The following is a 17,352-nucleotide window of genomic DNA, read 5'->3' as shown; positions in this document are numbered from 1 at the left end:
CTGTTCTCTTCTGATTTAGGAAATGCAATTATTGCTTAAATTCCTGTATTTTCTCTTTGAGACCTACAAAAAAAAATCAACAAGACATTTGACCCTTTCAAATTTACTCTGGAAAAATTACAGTTTCAAAGTTTTGTCTGTGGTCCATTGTCTAGTATCCTATTACTTATTGGTTATTTATGAAGGAAAAAGGTGTATTTTTCAAGATTACTTGATATTATCTCCCACATTTTTTTTCTTGGTTAGGATCTTCCCATGACTAGGAATTTTTGCTCAAGTGCAGTGGGAGAGAAAAAAATGACTGATAAGAATACAAGTCAATCGTTAGTTGGAATTCCTAAATACTTTCTCACCTAAAAAGGAAATGATATCTGAAGTTGGCCTTTCATCAGGTTAACTGGCAAAATGACTGAATTAACCACGGTAAGCGTATTGTTAAAATTACAATTTGTTCGAAATTAGGCTGTGGGAAAGAGGATTTTCTACAGTAAGTTAAGCCAAGTTAAACAGAGAAGGAAAAACACAACTGTTATTCCCTTTACTTCAAGTCTGGGTTAAAGGGTTGATTATGTGGGAACATGCCAAAGGGTCAGATATTCCAAACCCATGGAATCTGGCTTCTTGACAAATACCCAAATATAACTTATGTCTTTAAGTACTTTTTAAAATTTTGTTCCACTAATTTGGAAATTCTGATACAGATCATTATCAAAACCCAAGAAATTAGTTTATTGTTCTTATAAATGATTTCAATATTTATGAATTAGATAAAAATTAATGTAATACATTTCTGCCCACACGCATGTATGGTTTTATAGACATCATATTTTTCAGATGAAATAGGTTTATTATGTAACTAACCTTAGTACATTTATATACATGTATAATATCATGGTTTCATTCAATCTTTACAGAAGATTCTTAATGGAATATACCATCATTTCATATAAAATTCTGTAGTATTTTCTTTAGTTTAAACATGAAACTACATTAATTTGACATTCTTGTGTATTAGGAAAATTACTTAAAACGGCATCATTTAATCATGTAAATTATTGAAACCAAAATGTGAGAAGAATTGTTGCATCTTGAATCTGGTGTCAGTTTGATGATATGTATCTATATTGTTATTAATGGAAGCTTACATTGTAAAATAAGTTTTCTGTGGTCAACCACATGCTGCATTGCTTTCTTTTAGCATGACTTTGGTCCAATATACACACTGCTTGATTGCGGCATCAATATAAATAATACGGGATTGTTGGTATTGTATAGTAAATCCCTCATATATACTGATTATTTTATTAAAAAAAATAAACTTGATTTCTTTCCAAGAATCATAGTGTTGTTATTTTTGGTTAAGGTGTATGTCCCTTTGGTTGTGATTTTTAGACTTGAAAGAAATCCCTTAAATTATCTTGAAACTCAAAACAATTTTTTCTTTTCCTTTTCTTTTTTCCAACCCAATGTCTATGGCTGCCCTGATTTAAATCTGTTTTGAATTAATTGTTCCTTTGACCAAGAACTAATGATTTTTCCCCATAGTTCATTCACCCTACTTTAGGAAGGTCAAGATGTTTCTGGAAAGGACTGAGTAGTTTTTCTTTCCTTGCTAAGCAAGAATTGTAGTTATTTATCTTCTGATGGTAAGCAAACAGAAATGTCAGTGAATGCAGAGTTATGATCAGACCCTAAGTGAACAATTTAATGAGAATGAACAGGCCATGCACATTGTCTTACTGAAAAATCTTCCTTCAGCATATTTTATTTAGGCTTCACATGTTGCTACTCTGGAAGAGGTGCAAAAGGATCTGGTCTTCTATAATATATAATATATAATATGATATAATATAATATGTGTTATATATAATATGTTATATAATATAAAACATATAACATGTAATATATAATATACAGTGTATAATATGTAATGTATGATATATAATATATAATGTATAATATATAATATATATGTTAGTTTCATTGAAACAATGCAGTTTCAGGAATGAGTTATTGACTGATATAAAGGCTTTTTTAAATAAACGTAATAACCATTTAGGAGAAATGGAAAAAAAAATTAAATTTTAGTTGGGTGGCAAGAAGACAATTAAAAAGTAGTGAGTTCTGTAGTTGACTCTCTAGTATCAGTTTTTCTCTCATGAAATAGAAAAGTAAGGAAATTGGAAGTGTCTCCCTTCTAAAAGTAGGTTGCTGAATCTTCTAGGAGATATGAAACTTAAAAGAGAATCTGACATTCAATTTCTTTTTGTGATGATTTTGTATAATTTATTTATAGAGACTTAATACATGGGGTTTAACAGATAACGGACTCTAATTTTGGCAATTTTGAAATGTTAGAAAATAATCTTCAATCAATATAGGAATTTAAACCCCGGAAAACAAAATGTACTTTGAATGGTAGTAAAAAAAAATAAAATAAGATTAGTTTATACAGTTTAATTTTTACTTCCTTCTTAGAAAAATATAGTTTATTTAGAAAGAAACATAAACACTCTTTGCCACCTGAGTAAAGTCTATCCTTCAATAACATTCTTATTATTAAAAATTAATAAACATTAAGCTTAATTTAAAAACCTTTAGATCAACACAAAGTAGGTATTATAAAGAGGCAATGCTGAAATAGAAAATTCCTTAAGTGGAAGACTTTAGACTGGTGTGAAGCTATTTTCTGGCCCTTCTTGAACACACAAAAACAGATCAAAGAAACTATTCAATTAGTAGATTTGAGCTTGTAGGCTCTGAATCATATTTGTGTCCTTACACACCAATCTTCCTTTTTAAAAAATATTCAGTTTATATATATATATATGTATGTATATGTATATATACATATACATATATATATATGATTTTATTTATTTTGATTTGTGAGTATAGTTTATATGCAATGTTGCATTTGTTTCAGGTATACAACTTAGTATTTTGACAAGTTTGTCAACATTATGCTATGTTCACTACCAGTACAGCTATCATCTGTCCCATTACATAACTATTATAATATCATTGACTGTGCCTTAGGCTGTGCCTTTTATTCTCTGTTTATTCATTCCATAATTGGAACCCTGTATCTCCCACTCTTCTACACCCATTTTGCCCAACCCTCACCCTGGCAACCATCAGTTTGTTCTCTGCATTTATAGCTCTGATACAGCTTTTTGTTTGTTTATTAATTTTTTTTTTTAAGATCCCACCAATGAGTAATCATATGGTTCAATGACCAAGCAAGATGGAACTACCATTGTTTATTTATCTGGTGCATTGTTGTCAGAGATATGTTCACGTTGTCAAGCCAAAGTATCAATGACAATGTTAACACATATGTAAATATTTAAAGTTAACAAATACAGTCACTTCTTCCTCTGACCAGGTAAGTCTCTGGAATTTCTCTGTTGGAGGAAGCCTCAAGTCAGTCAGAAACAATTAGGGCTAATGTTCTTCAGGTTTGCTTGTAAGCTTAAGGTTCCATAGCATTACACGAAGAAAAATCTAATTAACTCACTGGATTTAGAAGACCTAAGCCAATTTTTGATAGAACACAGCACTTGTCATCAATCCTTTATATTCTCTGATATACCTTTAAAAATGTATTCATTTATTTTTAGCTAGAGAGAGAGTTAGAGGGGACAGAGGAGGGGCAGAGGGAGAGAAACAGACTCTCTGCCGAGCATGGAGTCTGATGCAGGGCTCAATCCCAGGACCTTGAGATCATGACCTGAGCCAATACCAAGAGTCCACACTTAATGGACTGAACCATCCAGGTGCCCCATCTGATACAACATTAATATCTAGTTGTAACCACCACTGAAGAAGCAGAATTATAGAAGGTGTCATCCTCTCTAAACGCATCATGTTTGGAATTTCCATACTTGCTGAGGGACATGTCTTTTGAATGGCATATATTTTAGAGTAGTGATCGAAGTGAGAAGAGAAAGTAAAGAAAAAGGAAGTTGGAAGTGAAAAAGATAATACAGAGAGTAGAAGGAATAGAAAAAGAAAGGTAAAGTCAAATGTGTGGTGAAAAGAGAGAGAAGGAGAAAGGGAATGTTTAGTGAGAAGAGGAGAGGGAAAACAAATGAAGAAACTGAAGGAGACAAAGAAATAGAAGAGAGAACAAATTGTTTGAAGGCATATGCTGCTGAAATGACCACAGAAGATTGAAACTGTAACTCCATTCCCATTAAGGATGGCACTCTTTGTGACTTTGACCCGAGTTAGGGATAGGAAAAGTTAGATCCAGATAAGTTGGATCTCCCAGCTATCTGTGATGGGTCTGGCTTCTTCTGTCCTGGGCATTTAGGTCAGGACATCTACCAGCTAGCTATGTTTCCAAACTAAACCGCACTACCAAGAGACAAGATTGACTGCCAGAAATCTTGTTTGGAAGGGAAAGAAAACTCACTAATGCTAAGGAGAAGCATGAACTGAAATCTGAGCCCTTTGATTTACCTTCATATACATATGGTGCCCTAAGCAAAAGTAAAGAAGAAGAAGAAGTAGAAAAGCTGGCAACTATAAACAAACACCAAAGGCAGCTCGTTTTTACTATGGCTTGGGATGATCTGCATAATCATCTTAAATGGATTTAACAATAAGCAATTAAAGACACAATTATTAGTATCCATACTTTCTGTATGTCCATGCTATGGTCATTGCAATGTTCATAAAAGTTCTTTCCAAATTTAGGAAAACATTTTAATTAGATCCAAAATCATCATCATCAAGTTGCTTTCATTCTTGTAGGGAGAATTTGGTCTTGATGAGCCTTAGTCAAAAAATAGACAAATATTTTCAAACTCTGGCATAAGAATATAAGAGCTTTCCTGCATCTATGAACAAGAACTTTGACCCTGGATTAACAAAATCTTTCTCACACTAATTAGGTCTTATCAGAAAAAAATGAAATAATAGCAGTAAATTACAGTTATTATATAGGTCTTTTTAAAATTAATAAATCTTAAGCAAATAAGTGGTTGAAAAATTAAAATGTGTACATGCAAAAGAAAGAAAAATAAGAGCTGGCATATTACAGTAGCTGTTGAAATTGGTCTGTAGCCATGTTTAAGCTTCAGTGAGTCAAGGAAGAGTAGGTCACTTAAGCATTGTCATCTAGGAGCCATAGGCAACTCAGATAAGAATTTACCCTGTTTGTGTCTTCCAAACTATATATTTATCCACCCTTATAAATCTTCCAAAAATCATGTCCTTTCAAATCATTTTCCTGACAAGTTTTGATTTGCCTCCCTGTCCTTCCAAGCACCCCCATCAACATATAATCTACTAGGGGAGGCTGGGTGGCTCCGTCAGTTAAGCATCTGCATTTGGCTCAGGTCATGATCCCAAGGTCCTGGAATCAGGCTCCCTGCTCAGCAAAGAGCCTCTTCTCCCTCTGCCTGCTGTTCCCTCTGCTGGTGCTCTCTCTCCTTCTGTCAAATAAATAAATAAAATCGTAAAACAAACAAATAAAACATACCATTTATGTTGACCATTTTAGCATTCTTTTGTGCACGTACTCATAGGCACAGAAAAGTGAGATGAAATGTACCTTCCTTTTTTTTTATTAAATTTTATTTTATTTTTTTTTCAGTGTTCCAAAATTCATTGTTTATGCACCACACCCAGTGCTCCATCCAATGCGTGTCATACTTAATAACCAACACCAGGCTCACCCAACCCCCCACCCCTCCCCTCCCAAACCCTCAGTCTGTTTCTCAAGTCCACAGTCTCTCATGTTTTGTCTCCCCCTGCTTTTCAACCTGATGTGAATGCTTTCCCCTTCAGTCTCTCTCTTTAGTTTTGAGAACAGACCACCTAACGTACACGTCGTGTTTCTTCTGTGGTCATCATACGCTGGGTTATGAAATGTAGGTTCTGAGAAGCTTCATAAAATCAGACTGATCACAGACTCAGAGTTACTTTAGGTAGTATGGATTCTCATCTTCATTTTACACATGAGGACCCTGAGAACTAAAGAGATTAAGTAACTTAAACTGTGAACCACAATTGCTCCATGTTTTTGAATTAGGTCCTCAAATTTTGCATGGAATTATTAAAAAGCTCAGATAGACTGATAACCAAAACTACATGTCTGTACATTCTTCTGGTTATTAATAAGATTCCATATCTGAAATTCATATTAAAATGAAAATCTCAGTATTATATCTAATATTGTAAATTGTTTTTTTGTTTGTTTGTTTTTTTTAGTGAAGAGGCAGAAGCTATTTTCGAAACCATCTCCTACCAGAAGTATCACCTGTGAGAATGAATTCCACGGTACTAACTTCATTATTTCAAAATGGCTGCTGATGGGCACAGAGATGGAAAATGGAAGAGGTGGGGAGAAGAACCTGACTGAAGGATTCTTTTTCTTTTTTTTAAGATTTTATTTATTTATTTGACAGAAAGAGAGATCACAAGTAGGCAGAGAGGCAGGCAGACTCCCCGCTGAGCAGAGAGCCAGATGTGGGGCTCGATCCCAGGACCCTGGGATCATGACCTGAGCCAAAGGCAGAGGCTTTAACCCACTGAGTCACCGAGGTGCCCCATGACTGAAGGATTCTTATGTCAATAGTAAGATATCAGATTTATGTTCTTTCCTGTCAGATGTATGAATCAGAAAATTTTCATCAATCATGGGCTCGCTGGTGTTCTGGATATATATTAATTGGTGGTTATGAATGAGGGAGACTGTGTGCTTCTGAGCACTCTAGTTAAAATGCCATCCTCAGAAAGAGGATGGGCCTTATTTGAAAAGATAGAAGGCTTACTTTTCCTGGTACTTGGAGCCAAGCAATGATGAAAATATTTCCACAGACATGGGATACCATCATTTCCCATCTCTGTCATGTGGATATTTTGGAGAAGGGGATCTTGTTTACAAGGAAGAAGACAAACTGGGATCCAAGACAGGAACATTCTATGAAGCCATCTCATTCTTAGCTCTCCAAATATATATTCCCCCTCTTTTCTCCAAGAACAGAATCCTGAATTTATTTATTGAAGGACTGTAACTCAGTAAGATTTCATTTATCAGATTCTTTTGCAGTTATAGAGAGATAGAAGAAAAAGGAAGGAAGGAAGGAAGAAGAAAAAGAAAAAGAGAAGCTCTTTAAAACAAGAAGACACATCTGGCACCTTCAACTCTCTCTTTGGACATATTAGTTTCTTTGCTGCATAACAATTATCAAAAACTTAGTGTCTTAAAACAATACACATTTATTATTTCACAGTTTTTATGGGTCAGAAGTGCAGGTTGGATTCTCAGCTGCAGGGTTTCACCAGACTTCAATCCAAGTATCAGGTGGGACCATGGTCTCACTAGAGGCTCCCTCAGGTTGTTGGCAGAACTCATTTCTCTGCAACTTCAGGACTAAAGGCTTCGGTTTCTCCCTGGAGACCAACTTCAGCCCCTAGAAGCTGTTCACAGTTTCTTTCCACATGGGTTTCTCCAACATGGCTGCTTACTTTGTGGCAATTTGCTTCTTCAGTGTAGGTGAGGGGGAAGACTTTAGTCTGTTACCCAAATGGAATATCATATAATGTGTCATGGGGGTGACAACCCCTCACCTTTGCATATTCTATTGGTTAGAACCATGTCACAGGTCCTGTCCACACTCAAAGGGAGAGGACTGTACAAGGGTGTGGATCCCAGAACACAGGGATCTTGTGAGTCACATTAAGATCTGTCTCCTACAATGTGTGTAATGGTCACAACTTTCACAACTGTCTTGTGATCTTAAAGATGAAAGTTGAGTAGTAAGAATCACAAACTTGAGTCCTTGAGGGTTTCATAGAGGTGCTGAACCAAGTCTAGAATGCCTACCTCTGGTCTTCTTATTACATGAGAAAATTAATCTCTATAATTTGTATAGACTCCTATATTTCTATTTCTGTAATTATTTGTTGGACACAATTCTTTATTGATTCAGGAATTAACTTTTTTAAACCACTTTCACCTGTATATTAGACATATAATTATATACAGCATCTCATTTCTCTTCTACAAAAACATGAGAAGCATGTATTCTTCTTACCGCAGATGATCATATCCATTATAATAGCCACCATTCCTAACTATAAGCTGATTCGTCCCAAAATGGTATCTCCCCTATCTTCACTGTAGATCTCTGGATTTTGGAGCTGTAATATGTTAAAGCACTTCAAATTCAAGGCCCTATCTTTCCAGTTGCTCAAGTAGGAAACATGGGATTACCCCTTCCATATAATTGAGAATAGTTCCCCCAAGGTTTAAGTGAATGGTACTCTGTAATATAATTCAAAACTGAGAAGGAGATAGTGTTTTAGCATAATAAATGCCAGAATTATGCTTGCAGGGGCATGCAACTGTCATCTGTAAAACCTATATGGATCATTGGCCAGAGAGTATCCTTTGTAGTAGAAGAGTTTTGTTATTTCTAGATGCTTAGGCAAGGCAAAAGAAAAGTGGAAATCAAAAGAAAAAGAAATCTGTGGCTTCAAGAGGAAGCAAGCATATTCCAAGATTTTGCAACCCACCAACATAAATGAAAGAGAGAATAGTCACAATATATCCTACCACAGGAACAGCTCCATCCAATATAGCAGCTACTAGTGACACGAAACTATTGAGTGTTTGAAATGGGGCTAATGGGAGTGAGGGGCTGAATTTTTCATCTTATTTAATCTTAATTAATGTAGACTTATATATCCAAGAATGGTTAAGGGTAAACATATTGGAACACATAGCTCTGGAGACTAAGAAGTTTCCTTTGACATGACAAGGGGCTAAAGGCTCGCTAACTGCTAGAGAAAGGGCCATGAGACAAGCATGACAGAAGTCTCAGGTGAACAGAAGAAATGAAAAGGCCAAGGCAGCTGATGAAAGTTAGAAGGGAGCAGCGCTGAGGAAAGAAGAATTCCACATTGCACTCTCTGGAGAGGAAATTAATAAGTTTGGTGACTATTATGTGTATATTATTTTATTTTATTATTTTTGAATTTACTTAAATTCAATTTCATTAACATATACTGTATAATTCATTTCAGAGGTAGAATTTAGTGATTCATCAGTTTCTTATGCATATATTATTTTAATGACACATAATCAAACATTTACAATACAGAAGAAAACCAAAAGAGCTTGTGGTTCCTCCATGAAAGAGTTTTTTTTTTCCTAATAGCTTTAAGAAATTGCAAAATTAACATGTTTATGATAAAAGATTTGGAAAATATAGAACATTATAAGGAAGAACATAATCACTAGTAATCACATCACCAGAAGTTAATTTGTGTTAAATTTTGGTATATAGTATGATCTTCTTTTTTTTCTTTAATATCTATGTAGGTGCATGCATGTGGATATATGTGTGCATGTGTATGTATGTATTTACACATATATATATATAAAAATATAGAGAGGCATATAGATGACATTTCATACACGTTTGTTTGTATTTAATAGAATTGATAGAATACTGGTTTATAAACTGCTTTGCTCCTTTAACAAGAGATCCTTAATATATTTACACAATTTCTCATCTGTCTGCAATATGATTTCAAATGGGGAGCAACATATTGTAGTTCTTGACCACCTGGACTTTGGAGCCAAACTACCTGGGTTCAAACACAAATGCATGGCTTACCTCTTGTGTGATTTGGGGGAATTCTCTTAAACTTTCTGCATCTCAGTTTTCTCACTTCAAGTGTGACTATGATGGGTAAATAAGTTATTATATGTAAAACATGTGTTTCAACACCTGGAAGAGAGGAAGGGCTCTATTTATTAGCTGTTATTATTACCACTACTAATGGCTGAAGACTGTCTCATCTTATAAATGTATGATAATTTGAACTAATGATCTCAAAATATTTCACATCTATAAAAACCTTTTATAAACTTATAAAAACCTCTTTAATACTTATGAAATGTAACAGAAACATTTCTCAGAGTATAGCTATTGTCTTGACACACTGAAGTAGTGGTTTATGTCACAAATGATCAGAAAAAATTGTAAATGAGGTTAGTTTGAAATTTCGTTTCTTAAAAGCAGATAATTTTATTTATTTATTTATTTATTTATTTATTTATTTATTTATTTATTTTGAGAGAGAGAGAGACAAAATGAATCTGAGCAGGGTGGGGCAGAGAGAAAAGGACACAGAGAATCTTAACGGACTCCACACCCAGCACAATCCTGAGATCATGAGAGGAACCAAAATCAGTAAGCTCTCCCAGGCACCCTAAAAGCAGATATTTCTTTAAAATAAAGCATAAATACATAACAATTATTTTAATGTACATATGCTTAGAGTTCATTTATTAAGTTGGCATTTTTAAATTATCAGAGTTTCAAGACAAAATGTGAAACAAAAAGTGATAGTGGATATGCTTGTATAAGTGTAGAAGTCAATATTCCACTGATTCTTTTCTTTTTAACTATTTTTCCAGTTTTATTTAGACATAATTGAGATATAAAATTATGTAAGTATTAGATCTGTAAACAAGGTTCTAATATATGTTTATATCATACAATAATTACCATGATAACTTTAGTTACATCCCAACACTAAATCTTTATATAATTGAGACTGAGGACTTATTTTTTTAGAATTCACATGGTATTAAAAGTATTGTTTCTCAATAATTGTTTCCTCTCAGTAGAAAAACTATTAGCCACATACCCAGCTCAACTAGAAAATTTTCCATGAGAAAAATTAGTTTCTAGAGCAGATATTTCAAAGAGTATGTTAATTTTTCTGTAATCAAGCAAACCTGAGTAAATGATTCAAAAACATGTCTCCATTGGAAAAATGCTAACACTGATTTGCTTTTGTCGCAAATGGAGATGTTGACTAAGAAGAACAATCTGACAAGTCATGTGAGCAAACACGCTGCTTGATAGGAATAGAAATGACTCTTCAGTGACTTTTCTCCCTTATTATCATCACATTCTGACTGTTATCCCTGGAACATGGGAGACACAGGATTGAGTGTGTAGAGGTGGAATGGAGAAACCATATCCAATCACTAGCTCGAATTTATGCCTTTCATGAATAGACTGTGAAGGAGAAAATGCTTGGGCAGGTAGGTGTGTCTGTCCTGCTAAATGGCCATCAAAGTATGAGACTTCTTTGTATAAATATACTGCAGACTGTGAGGCTGCTTCCTATCAGGAAGCAAGCATATTAAAAATCCTTTCTGTTTTGTCACCTCTTCTTTAAGCATTTACCAAATTCATACTTACATACTTTCTATAAATTACATAAAATAATTTAGTATACTGGTAATGCCTGAAAACTTTAGACATACTACCAAACCGCTTGTGTCTTAAAATCAGAAATGTGAGCGCCTAGGGCTGTTGGGCGGGCTGTGGCTGGCTCACTTGTAAAGGTGGTGGTCATTCTGGTTTGCTTATTCAAAAAATCAGGAAAGCACGTAATTTTCTGAGCCCAATCACCTTGATAATGTATAATAATTCTAAGCTTTACCTCCCTTTCCTTTAAGAAAGGGTTTCCTAGTAACCAAGTAATACTAGTTGATGACAGAAAGTGTGTGTGTGTGTGTTTTAAAGATCTCCACTAATAAATGTGAAAGAAGTAAGATAATTAGAAAATTATGAGTTTTCAACTTCTGGTGAAATGAATGATAGAGGCAACATTGAAAATCAGTCAAGCTAACACCCAGAGGAGATGAAACCTGATTGGACCTTTGTGTGGCTCTGCCTTTGGTTGTGGATGGCCTAGTGGATTTTTCACTCTCTTCTGAGTTCTCTTCATTGCATATCCTTGTACCACCTCCCTCCCTCCTTCTCCTTATCCTTCCTCCCTCCTCCCTCTCTTCCTTCCTTCCTTCCTCCCTTCCTTCCTTCCCTCTTTCCTTCCTTCCTTCTTTCTTTCCTCTCACAACTGTTTATCAAGGCCATGTTACAGTTGGCATCAAGGACATGAAAAGCTAACACCCATTCAATGTTTTGTCCTTGAGGGACAGTATTGAATAGAGAAAAGTGCAAGAGGAGAGCACAACTAGCTTTGCATTCCATTGTATCATTTTCAAACTGGGATTTCATGTATATAACATAAGCCCTCTGAGCTTGAGTTTTCCACTTCTTAGAGTTATTGTGGGGATAATTGAGAGAGAAATTTAGAAAGCGCCTAGCATTACTATGGGCATATAGTACGCCCTTGAGAAGGGTTAACTTCATGACTTTTCCTAGCTGGCTGGCCCAAAGACTAGAGAGTGAGACCACAGAGTGCTTTCACACTGGTTCCTACATGCAGAGTCTGCACCCTTCTGCTCTTCTTAGACCTCGGGTCTGGACACTTCTGCTGTACCTCGGCCTTAGCTACTTCTTTTTAATCATCCAGAGCTCCAGAAATCACCTGCCTGTTGACCCTAGGCCTAACCATCACCCAAATGAAAGTATAAGAGCATAAGAAAATGAAAAATGAAATCTGGCCTAATTAAGCCAAACTAGCCAGACAAGTATTGAATAAGGATGCAGCATGCCTGTTTCCACCACTTACACTCTTTCTGAGTTTCATTTTTATTTTCCTGAAAGGTTGAAGCCATAGATGGGATTATGATACATAACATATGCCTATAACATAATATACTTCTAAAAATATATATCCTTCAGGACATGATAACTCTGTTGATTAAAAATAACGTTTGGTGGATTATTCATGAAAACGGAACTTTCTCAGCCCTCTTGGTCCCAATTCTTCTCTTCTTCCATTAACTGGACATTGAGAAATCTCCCTGACTCTTGAAATCTTGAGGTTCTGTGAGCCTTGGTCTGGAGCAGCTGGTTGCTTAGTGTGTCTCATATTCTCTTTGCTCTCAGTGTCATTTGCCTGATCTCTAACATTTAATATTTCTGAGGGGTTTAGGTTTTCCTTTCCTCCTTGCTGCCTCTAGATTGGATGATATCTAACAAGGGCAAGGAGGTCTAAATGCACTTTGGGTTGGTGTTTTAAGCACCAAACCACCACAGAAGGAGCAGAATTTACCTCAAAATTTGTCTCTTCTCCACTCTTCCAGGACAGGCCCGCACACATGACCAACGGGTTCTTTCTTCTTCTCCCTTGAGGTGGAAACATTTAGTTCCTTTGACTCTTTCTATATACAAAGATGAGGCACAGATCAGTTGCTGGACTGAGTGACTCTGACACTAACCAACAGAGAGGCTGGATGATCCGCTTCTATTTCTAGGCCTTTCAGTTTACTGATCTGAACAGAGTCTTTGACTTAGATAATGTCTCATGAATCTCATCCTTGATATTATTATGACTTTTGCTACTTCTGGTAAATCTTCCTGTGGATAATTGCTATAAGCAATAGAAAAAAAAAAGTCAGGTATAATGAAGGAAAAAAAATACAGGGCAATGTAATAAAATTAATGGTGAAATTCCCTAGGTTGGGTGGTGAGAGATGGCTTTGGCGGGGGAGATGATAGTACGTTGAAAATGGTAAGAAGAAGCCTGCTCTAACAAAATCTGAAAAGAACACTAGAGCCAGAGAAAACACTCTATGAAAAGGCTTTGAGACAAGCAGGAAGTTAACAGGTTGACATAGATAGCTTAGGCTGACTTGGTAACAGTGGAGGGAGTGGTAGGAAATGAGGGCCCAGAGGTTCCCATGTTATGTTGGGTCAGGCCAGAACTGGTTGGGACTGTCTTCTGTAACAGTTCAAGGAGTTGTCACTGAGGCAACTGCTGAGGTTGTTCCTTTAAATGGGGAAGAAAGTTCACTAGCAATATTGCCAAGAATGATGCCTAGTAATTTAATAGTAGTATACTACTAGGCTGATTTTTCAAAATACTCGCATCCAAAGTTCACCCTAGTGACTTTTAGATAGGGGAATTCGTTTTTTTTTTTTTTTTTTAATTACAGTAGGGGGGCCTGGGTAGCTCAAGTCATGATCTCGGGGTCCTAGGATCAAGCCCTGCATTTGGCTCCCCTGTTCAGTGGGGAGTCTGATACTCCCTCTGCCCTTCCCCCAACTTGTGCATTCTCTCAGTCTCTTTCTCTTTCTCCCCCCCAATAAATAAAATAAAATCTTAAAAAAAATTAAAAAATTAAAGTTACAGTTATATTCTAGCCAGTCTTCTTTTTTTTAAAACCTGGATTTTTTTTTTTTTTAAACCTGGATCCTTCTTACTGCATAGAACTTCCTAACAGAAATAAATTACAGACAAACTTTAAGTTACAAAGTTCAAAATATAATGTTATTGTACCATGTCATTGAATATGAATGTCCATTAGGTAACAATATAGGCTTTGCATATAGAAGTGACTATAATGATCTTATTAATTTCTTTTTTATTTAAAAAATGACAAGCAACATAAACATTTGCTACCTGGGATTTCATACCTGGCTTTCACTTGTAGCTTTGTAATTGATGAGATAATAGACTAAGTCACTTTCATAATTAAGGAAATTAGTGAATAGAATGGTAGTGACACTGTGTCATTGTATAGACTGTGGAATAGTATTAGATATTAATAATTGTGACTTCATAAAGAAACAATATTTCATAAGTGTGATCTAACAAAATGAGTAAGTGCTTGGCAGTTGGCTTGCTTTCTAGTCCCCTCTCTCTCACACTGTAGTTATCTGAACTGCTATTAGTCTTTTGACATCACAGCCTCAGTAATTTTTAGCAGTAAAATGGTAATCTCTCAGGATTATTTTTCCTTAATAACTGACATAGTGCTTGGCAAGACACTACTAAAAGGAATTCATACTAACTAGTGCTTCTACAATTCATCCTCTAGGAGCCTGTCGCCATCCCCTCCTCCTGCTCACAATCCCACTTCTGCCTTAAGTCACACTTGCAGGAGGCATATGAGGCACTGATATAGTTCTAGTGTGGTTAGTTTCATTTGAGTGTAGTAAGTGACTTCTTGTAGTGCTTTATGATGAATATTGTTACAAAATAGTTTTGTAGTGATAATGGATTAGATGCCTATATTATGCTTTCCTGATAAAAGATAGCCATCATAATAACTCATGAGTTTCAGACTTGTACCTGATGAAAAAAGAATTCCTTGAAAACCTAACTCAATTTAATACATAGCCCCAAAGTGATTGGAAAGAAAGTACCAATATATGTAATGTACCAATATAACATATTGTACCAATAGTTACCATATTGTAACATATGTACCAATATAACATAACCAATAGCTACTGATGTTATTGGTACTATTATCCTTAAAGAATTGATAAACAGTTTGTGAAAATATTTTTTAAAGATCATATTTATTTGTTTGACAGAGAGAGAGAGCATGTGCACAAGCAGTGGGACTGACAGACAGAGGGAGAGGGAGAATTAGGGTCCCTGCTGAGCACAATGCCCAGCTCCATCCCAGGACCCTGGGATCATGACCTGAGCAGAAGGCAGAGGCTTAACCAACTGAGCCACCCAGATCATGAAAATATTTAAGAATAGGGTTGAGTTAAGGGTTGTAGAGAAGAAGCTCTGACTGTTTAAGGATCCTTAAACCAAGAACAGGACTGACATCTTATAATTCATGAAAACCTTATCATTTGCCCTCCAGACTGAAAGAAATGACATCTAATAAATCTGTCTTCCTGATTCCTTTGCAATGTTTAAAGCATGCAGCTTATCTCAAGAAAAATGTCTGCAGCTTGCTTTTAGTCAGCTTACTGATTGAAGAAAGGAAAGCCAGAAACACAGATGCTCCTATGTCCCTAAACTGGGCAACTCATTTTGCATTACACAGTCCATACTCTGTCTTGCTACCCACGAACACTATTATCCACAGTGCTACTTCCCTTCTGGGAGAAAAACCAGCTTCATAAGCTATGCTCTTCTCCTTTAGCATTATGAAGGAAAATGCACTTTAAAAGATAAGCAGAAGCAAATGTTAAGAAAGATACTCAACTAATCCCTTATCAATTAGGATGTCACTAATCAACTTATAGAATTATCGAAGGGATTGGAATGGAAAACAATCTTATCAAGGGACTAAAATGAACAAGGTTATCAAGAGGAAAAAGGAAAAAATAATAAATATTTTCTTTATAATAAAAAATATAATAAAAATAATAAAAATAAAATAAAAGACAAAAATCCAAATAGGAAAAGTAGTGAATTGCTGGACTTGTCCACATTATTAGTACCAGGCAAAATAGCAAGAAGCTGGTTCAGATTTATGGCTGCTAGTACATGTTATTTCCAGGCCACCACTTGGGACCATAGAAGAAGACAGAATTCTCATATGAGAGAACCTTACTCCCAAGGTCTTACTTCCCATGTCCTCGGATGTGAGGCATCTGTCTCACTCAGATGACCCATCACAGCGGGTACTTCTGTACTTTTCTCTTCCACCGATGAACAAATCCTATTTGCTTTTAGCTCCACTCTCCTCATCCCTTGGCAAACCTGATTATCGTACTCTATTCAGGAGGTTGCTTATTTGATAAAGAAGCTGGTTTTTCCCCAAAGGAGTTGTGGCTCAAGTTAGCAGGAAAGCAATGAGTTACTTTAAAAGAAATGGCATGAATCACTGAAATGGTGAAACAAAATACATGATTCAGTTCGTTGCTGCAAATAGATTTATGTGAAGACTGCTTAGAGTTTGATAACAACTGTGTTTTGCTAATCAACGTTAAGCTGAGTGTGACTGTCTGAAATGAGCTGAATGTCAACTGTGCCTGAAATCTCTGTGAGAAATCATCCATTAAGTAGGACACTCTTATCACTTAGAACCTACACAGTTCTGTTATAATGTATATTCCTTTTTTGTATTGTGGCAAAAACCAAAAACAAACACACCACATAAAACCCATTCTCCCAAAAGTTTCTATAATGGGTGTTCTTTTTTTTTTTTTAAGATTTTGTTTATTTGACAGAGAGAGAGAGAGACAATGAGAGAGAATGAACACAAGCAGGGGGAGCGGGAGAGGGAGAAGCAGGCTCCCCGCTGAGCAAGGAGCTCGATGATGATGATGATGATGATGATGATGACGACGATGACGACGACGACGACGACGACGACGACGACGATGATGCGGGACTCTCTCTTGGGATCTTGGGATCATGACCTGAGCTGAGGGCAGACACCTAACCAGCTCAGCCACCCAGGTGTCCTATAATGTGGATCCAGCATGATAGTGAAATGCCTTTTCTGACTCAGAAAAGACATAAGCATTCAACCCCCACTTTTAGGACCACATTATTTGCTGAAGTTTAATACTTTGAGAAAGAGCACCTTCATATAAAGTGTTGTTTGTTTGTTTGTTTGTTTCCTCAAACATATCGTATTTTTAGAATTGTCTGGGGAGAGGAATCTGTAAAAAGTAGAATCTTTCCAGGAGATTTTGATTT

This window comes from Lontra canadensis, unplaced genomic scaffold (assembly GCF_010015895.1).
Source record: "Lontra canadensis isolate GAN:19392208 unplaced genomic scaffold, GSC_riverotter_1.0 scaffold1, whole genome shotgun sequence".
Taxonomy (NCBI): Eukaryota; Metazoa; Chordata; class Mammalia; order Carnivora; family Mustelidae; genus Lontra; species Lontra canadensis.
Note: the sequence above shows the minus strand (reverse complement) of the source record.